The 8595-nt window shown below is 41.6% G+C and overlaps 1 pseudogene; it reads right to left on the reverse strand.

Moving 5' to 3' along the window:
* Positions 1 to 1180: 1180 nt before the first annotated feature.
* On the reverse strand, positions 1181 to 4925 carry LOC135275317 (uncharacterized; annotated as a pseudogene).
* Between the last annotated feature and the right edge of the window lie 3670 nt (positions 4926 to 8595).

Below are 8595 nucleotides of genomic sequence, written 5' to 3' on the forward strand. Positions count from 1 at the left end.
AAATAAGTTGTATAACAGATTCCATTTAAGGAGTTGTATTAGTCAGGGTTGTCTAGAGGGACAGAACTAATAGGAGATATATACATATATAAAGGGGAGCTTATTAAGTATTACCTCACATAATCACAATGTCCCACGTTAGGCCATCTGCAAGCTGAGGAGCAAGGAAGCCAGTCTGAATCCCAAAGCTGAAGAACTTGGAGCCTGATGTTCTAGGGCGGGAAGCATCCAGCATGGGAGAAGCTGTAGGCTGGGAGGGTAGGCCAGTCTAGTTTTTTCACATTTTTCTGCCTGCTTTATGTTCTAGGCATGCTGGCAGCTGATTAGATGGTGCCCACACAGATTAAGGGTGGGTTTGCCTTTCCCAGCCTACTAACTCAAATGTTAATCTCCTTTGGCAACAGCTTCACAGACACACCCAGGACCAATACTTTGCATCCTTCAACCCAATCAAGTTGACCCTCAGTATTAATCATCACAAGTCCACCTCTTGTCAACTTGAACCCATACACATCTCTTGAGATCATACATGATCTTCAAATAAAGACAATAATAAGGTCATAATTACGCCAAACATATGCAACTATCCTTCATAGAACTGGAAATCACCAATCCCCAACACAAAATACTATTACATAAAGTAATGCAATATTACATAAATACTATTACATAAAGTAATACAATATTTAAATGCTAATATAAAGCCAATAAATGTTGTGTTACATGATAAAGGAAAAGGAAATAAAATGAAGATATTTTCTTAGTACAAGAGAAATTGCACAAACATGTTTTAAACAAGGAAGAAATACTCATGACAGTTACAGCCTCCATTTCTGCAGCTGGTCATGTGGGCATAGCTGGTGTTGATGATTACCTTTTTCTAATACTCATTCTGTATTTCCTTGCCTTCAGCGAGCACATCAGCAGGTCATAGTTTTTTTTCCCGGTGGAGTGACTCAAACCTTCATTCCTAAAGTGTCTGGGCTTGGATTGGGCTGTTGTAGTTTCCCATTGACCTTAATCACAGGGCATGGTAATACTAAGAGATGCCCTAATGGATCTCTTGTATTCCATCCATACTCCTCCTTACCTCCATTGTACAGTAGTAGACTGATTTCATCTTGCTAGTCCTGGTCAATCACCCCAGCCAACACTGTAACTCCCATCTTAGCCTGTTAACTTAAAGGCAGGAGGAGCCCAAAGTGTCCAGGTGGCAGTCTGCCCAGTTCAATGGAATTGTTGTTGTATCTCCTGGTGGTGGCATTCCTCCCTCTGGAACTAAGACCTCTAGGCCAGCAGAACAGAATGTTGCTGGAACAGAAAGCAAAAATTGTTCTAGTGGATTACTAGGAGTGGTAGTGAGTGGTGCCACTTCCACTTCTACCCCTTGATTCCTGGACCTTTGAATCATGGCTCTGGGAGAAACAGTATCATATACTGCACACTGATTCAGAGCATACACTGCCTTCTGGAAAACTTTTCCCTAGCCCTGCAAAGTATTGTCACCTAGTTGGCCTTATAATTGTGACTTCAAAAGGCCATTCCACTGTTCTATAAATCCAACTGCTTTAGGATGATTTGGAACATGGTAAGACCAGTGATTTCCATCCGCATGAGCCTACTGCCACATTTCTCTAGCCATGAAGTGAGTGCCTTGGTCAGAGGTAGTGCTGTGTGGAGTACCATGATGGTGGATAAGGCATTCCGTGAGTCTGTGGATGGTAGTGTTGGCAGAAGCATTGCATGCAGGATAGGTAAACCCATATCCAGAGTAAGTGTCTATTCCAGTGAGGACAAACTTCTGATCTTTCTATGATAGAAGAGGTCCAGTATAACTGACCTGCCACCAGGTAGCTGGCTGATTACCCTGAGGAATGGTGCCATATCAAGGACTGAGTGTTTGTCTCTGCTGCTGGCAAATTGGGCACTCAGCAGTGGCCATAGCCAGGTGAGACTTGGTGAGTGGAAGTCCATGTTGCTGAGCCCATGCATAACCTCCATCCCTGCTACCATGGCCATTTTGTTCATGGGCCCATTGGGCAATGACAGAGGTGGCTGGGGAAAGAGGCTGAGTCGTGTCCACAGAACAGGTCATCCTATCCACTTCATTATTAGACTCCTCCTCTATTAAGGTCACTGTTTGGTGAGCACTCACATGGGATACAAATATCTTCAGTTTTGACCACTCAGAGAGATCCATCCACATACCTCTTCCCCAAATTTCTTTGTCACCAGTTTCCAGTCACACTTCTTCCAAATCCCTGACCGACCAGCCAAACCATTGGCTACAGCCCATCTGGCCATTTCTCCCTCCATGCAAAGTGCATAACCAGGTGCACTGCTCAGTATTCTGCCCACTAGGAAGATTTCTTTTCACGACTGTCCTTCAGGGATGTCCCAGAAAGGGGTTATAGTGCTGCAGCTACCTTCATTTGGGTGACGCCTGCATATCATGCAGAACCACTTGTGAACCAGGCCCTAGTCTTGTCTTGTCTTCCTCTGTCAACTGATCATAGGGAACTCCCCATGAGGCCATCGGTGCAGGCTGGGGGAGAGAAAGCAGGGTGGCAGGAATGGAGACCATGGGCATTTGAGCCACTTCGTCATGTAACTTACTTGTGCCTTTAGGACCTTCTCGAGCCTGATCATGTATATACCACTTCCATTTGATGATGGAATGCTGCAGTGCATAACCCACTTTATGGCTAGATGGGCCAGAAAGCACTCAGTTCATGATAGGCAGTTAAGGTCACATGGTGACTTGATGACCCATGGTCAAAAGTTTAGTTTCCACCAAAGTCTAGTAACAGGCCAAGAGCTGTCTTTCAAAATGAGAGTAGTTATCTGCAGAGTATGGCAGGGTCTTGCACCCAAATCCTAGAGGCCTCCACTGTGATTCACCTATGGGGCCTGCCAAAGGCTCCAAACAGCATCCCTATCTGACACCTCAAGCACCATTGGATCTGCTGGGTCATATGGCCGAAGTGACAGAGCAGCTTGCACAGCTGCCTGGACCTGTTGCAGAGCCTTCTTCTATTCTGGACCCTACCCAATACTGGCAGCCTTACAAGCCAGTCAGTAAATTGGCCAGAGTAATGCACTCGAATGAGGAATGTGTTGCTTCCAATATCCAAATAGGCCCACTAGTCCTTGTGCCTCTTTCTTGGTTATGGGAGGGACCAAATGCAGCAACATATCCTTTACCTTAGGAGGAATATCTTTACAGGCCTCACACCACTGGACCACTAAAGATTTTACTGAGGTAAAAGGTCCCTGAATTTTAGTTGGATTTATTTCCCATTCTCTGGCAAGCAAATGTGTCACCAATAGTCCAGTGTGTTTGTTACTTCTTGCTCACGAGATCCAGTCAACATAATGTCATCAATGTAATGGACCAGTGTGATATCTTGTGGTAGTGAAAGCACTCAAGTTCTCTTCTAGTAAGATTATGACACAAAGCTGGACAGTTGATATACTCCTGAGGTAGGACAGTAAAGGTATATTTCTCAATCTTTCCAGCTGAAGGCAAATTGCCTCTGGTGGGCCCTATGGACAGGAATGGAGTAAAATGCATCTGCCAAGTCAATGGCTGCATACCAGGTACCAGGAGACGTGTTAATTTTCTCAAACAATGAAACTACATCTGGTACAGCAGCTGCAATTGAAGTCACCACTTAGTTAAGCTTACAATAATCCACTGTCATTCTCCAAGGTCCATCTGTGTTCTGTACAGGCCTAATAGGAGAGTTGAAGAGGGATGTTGTGGGAATCACCACCCCTGTGTCTTTCAAGTCCTTGATGATGGCAGTAATCATCCCTCCAGGGATGTGATATTGTTTTTGATTTACTATTTTTCCAGGTAGAGGCAGCTCTAATGCCTTCCATCTGGCCTTTCCCAACATAATAGCCATCACCCTACAAATCACAGAGCCAATGTGAGGGTTAGGGCAGCTGCTAAATATGTGTATGCAATTATGCATTCTGGCACTGGGGAAATGACCACAGGATGAGTCCGTGGACCCACTGGGCCCACTGTAAGTCACACCCAAGCTAAAACTCCATTAATTACTTGACCTCCATAAGCCCCTACTTTAACTGGAGGACCACAGTGACATGTTGGGTCCCGTGCAGTCAATATCAGCTCAGAGCTAGTCTTCAGTAGTCCCCAAAATATCTAATAATTTCCCTTTCCTCGTTGCACAGTTACCCTGGTAAAAGGCCAGGGGTCTCCTTGGGAATGGATAGGAAAAAGATTAACAGCATAAATTTTGAGTAGTTTGGTAGGGTCTTTCCTCAAGGGGACCCGGCCTCCCCCTCATTCAAGGGTCTCTGGGCCTATAAACTGGCTCCTGGAAATTGATCGAGGGACCTTGATTCTCTGTTTTAATAATTCAAATTAGACTTTTGTCCATTTGACCTAGAAGTTTTCTGCTCATATAAATTAGGTAGGAATGTGGTAGGCTTCCTATCAATTTCACATTTAGAAACAGCGTGATTAATTAGCAAATATTAGAGCTCTACACAAGTCAGATTCTTCTGATTACTGCTTTGCCTCTGCTGTCCATTATGGCAGCCATGCCCACCTTGCCTTTGATATTTGAGTGCTGCCACTTGGCCCCTCTTCAGGATCCAATTATTCTCATTGTGTTTAAATTTTGTAGTTGAGTGACTGCAGTTCCCACTGTTAGATCTGACATACAGATAAGAGCAATTACATGGCTTTTCAAAGATGCAGGTGCTGCCCTCACAAATCTATTTCACAAAGCATTGGTCAAGGGTATATCTTCTGGACCCTCCCAGCTGGGATTAGTACATCTAAAGTGACTAGTTCACTCCACCACCCCAATCTCCCTAAGCCTTTGCATCCCTACCTCTACATTAACCAAGGGAGAGTAGGCATTTCCAGCTTGCTCACAGAGGGCCATCTTTTAATACATATTTCAGCTAACCAAGCAAATAAACTATTGGAACTTTTTTTAACTCCCCGAGCTGCAACATTAAATGCAGAGTCCCTACTTCATGGGCTCAAATCAATACATTCGGCCTGATTCAACTCTATATTCCTTCTACCATTATCTCACACCCCAATATCCATTCCCATAACTGTTCTCCAGGTTGCTGCTTATATAAATTAGAAAACTCAAGCAGTTATTTTTTGAGTGTAGCACACTACCTTATGGGTCACACTCTCAACCTTACCTTTAGGGGCCTGACAGGACTTAGCCTACATGGTCTAGAAGCAAACATGGGTGTTGGGTTGACTCCTGAGGAGAATCACATTATCTTGCCCGGCAACTGCCTCAGGGGAGGCCATCACTGTTGCCTTAGCTAGTGCAGGGTTTATCTCCTAAGATAAAGGTGAAAAGACTGATGGCATCATGGGTTGGGGAGGGGATGCTGACACTACTGGGGATGAGGAAGCTGTTTCTTCTGGTGAAAAAATGTTCTTCATAGTTCTCAAACTCAGTGTCCCCCACTTCATCAGGGTTCTTCCACATGTCCCCATTCCAAGTTTCAGGGTCCCATTCTTTTCCAATCAATGCCCTCACTTTAACAGTAGATGCCTGGCGAGGCTGTGCATGCACCTTTTGTTGCAGGTCATCCACTCACATGGTAAAAGCTTGTGTCTGTTTTTCCACAATTTCAGCTATTTCTCTTCAGAGGAGATAAGACTCTCACTCAGGTCAATCTCTGCAGATTTGAGGCTCAGTATTTGCTTCTGAAGCTGGGAATTAGAATTTCTGAGTTCATCATTTTCTCTCATCACTTCGCCCCCTGAACTTAGGAGCAACAAACCAGTTTCATTATGTTCCTTGGTTCTCCACATATGGTCAAAGGTAATAGGTATAGAGTCACTAAACTCCTTGCCTCTCACGAGCAGCAAATGAAGAGTGTCAGATGTATTATTTTGCATAACTCTCTAAACAATTCATGCCAAGGACAGTCAGTGTTCTCCATACTATTATAAGTAGAGTCCTTAGCATTTTTGGGTCTAATTATATTAAGAAGCCAACTCCAGAGACCCCACAACCAATAAAATAACTCCATTTTTAATATTTTGTTCCTCTAAAACCACTCCTGGTACCAAGATCTCTATTAGTCAGGGTTCTCTAGTAGGATGGATCAAATAGGAGATATATGTGTGTGTGTGTGTGTGTGTGTGTGTGTGTGTATCTCCTAGTAGTATATAATAAAGTATGTGTATATATATAAAGTATAAAATATATATACACTATATATACTATATATATAAAACTATATATACTATATATATAACATATATATATTTTATACTTTATATATATACATATATAACTATATATGTTATAGTATAACATATGTACACTATATATATGTTATAGTATAACATATGTACACTATATATATGTTATAGTATAACATATATATACTATGCTATATGTTATAGTATAACATATATACTATGTTATATGTTATAGTATAACATATATATACTATATACAGTATATATATGTACATATATAAAATATATATAGTATATATACTATATATATACTATATACTATATACTATATATGTTATACTATATATATGTTATATATATAGTTATATATAGTATATAGTGTATATATATAGTATATATAGTGTGTATATATATACACACATACTATATTATATACTACTAGGACAGTATATATATATACACACTATAGTATATATATATACTATATATATGGTTATTTATATAGTTACATATATATAACTATATATGTTATATATATAGTTATATATATGGGAGTTTATTAAGTATTAATTTCCCACAATAAGCCATCTGCGAGCTGAGTAGTAAGGTGAGCCAGTCCAAGAACTGAAGAATTTGGCATCTGATGTTTGAGGGGAGAAGGCATCCAGTGCAATAGGAGATGTAGGCTGGAAGGCTAGGCCAGTCTAATCTTTTCACATTTTTCTGCCTGTTTTATTTCTAGCTGCACTATCAGCTGATTAGATGGTGCCTATCCAGATTAAGGGTGGGTCTACCTGTCCCAGCCCACTGACTCTAATGTTAATCTCCTTTGGTAACACCCTCACAGACACACCCAGCATCAATACTTTACATCCTTCAAGCCAATCAAGTTGACCCTTAGTATTAACCATCACAGGAGTATATAGACAAAAAGCTCATATTTAAAATAAAATGTTAAGAAGAAGCGTTAGTACATGTGGCTACTATAATATTATATGCTGATGTGGACTAAATATTTTGATTGATATTAGGCACTAAGACTAATAATGGCTTTCACTACTTCTACCTAAATCTGGTTGACTACTTAGAAGACAAGCATATCTCATGTTAATCATTGATTGGGCATCAAAAACAAGAGTCAGATTTATATTTGTATGGAAGACATCTTTTCTTTGAATACAAATATCAGCTCTTTTTCTCGCTCTGTGCTTCTTTTGTTCCCAAATTTTCCCATCTGTATCTACATACTGGTTCTCAGAGGGGGATCCCTGACCGCGCAGTATTAGTATCACCTGGGAACTTATTCGAGCTGTAATGAATCAGAAGCTCTAAGGATAGGGCCCAGCAATCTGTGTGGTAACAAGCCCTTCTGGAGATTCTCTTGTATGCAAATGACGGAATGTGTTCTCTTTCTGCGTCCACCAGAGGGTGTAGTTTTAAGGCAAGAATTTCCCAGTGCCATGCACCCCTCCCATCTCTCTCCATCCAGGAGATTTAACGGTTTATGTTTGAATTTTGCAGGCGTGGGAAGAAATTAAGAGTCAATCAGTCCAGCAGAAGTTCTAAGGATCTCCTTTCATTGGCCTGGGGTCTTAGAGAAGGTGGGGGTTCCTCCCAGGTTAAAAGTCCGCTTCTTCCACACCCTTTGGACTCCATGTTTGGGTCCCCTTCCACAAACACTCCCTTCGTGGAAGCGTCTTCCTTTCTCCTGGATTTTCCCTCTGGAGTCCCCTTCCACACTCTCTTGTGGAAGCTTGTCTTCTCCTCCTAAACTCCATCTCTCTCTATTCCCTAACACTCTCGCGGAAGCTGCTTTCCTCTCCTGGATTCCATCTTTCTGGATTCTCTCACTCAGTATGATAGTCAGCTGTTTCTTTCTCTCTCCTCCTGTTTCTCTCTCTTTCTAAATAAATCACTTTCTACAAACACTTGTGAGTCCAGCATTTACTGCGCACTGTGCAGTGGTCCCCCCTCTCATTCTTGAGAAGGCAGGAGACCAAGAACCTGGAGAAACATCCTCTCAGGGGAGCTGAGGGCACCCTGAACCCCTGAGCCGCAATATTACACTAACTTTAAGGGCCATTAAACTAGAGGAACTGGTGCAGGTGGTTACTCTTATGTGAATTGGCTGACCTAATGCCTTATGCAAAATTGTTAAAGTCTTTCTCAGTTTTAATATGATGTGTTATGTACATAATTTGCAGTGAAGTTAGCAGTGATAATGTAGTTTCTCAGTTGAAATTTACTAAGACTGTATCTTCTTACCAAAATATGCTTTAACTTGTGATTTTTTTTCTGCCTCCCATTATCAACCTTTTTCTTTCTGCGATATCTACCATAGGTTAGCCTTTAACTATATTTGTCAGCTGTAT

This window comes from Aotus nancymaae, unplaced genomic scaffold (assembly GCF_030222135.1).
Source record: "Aotus nancymaae isolate 86718 unplaced genomic scaffold, 86718_ANA_hifiasm-v0.15.2.pri h1tg000016l, whole genome shotgun sequence".
Classification (NCBI taxonomy): domain Eukaryota; kingdom Metazoa; phylum Chordata; class Mammalia; order Primates; family Aotidae; genus Aotus; species Aotus nancymaae.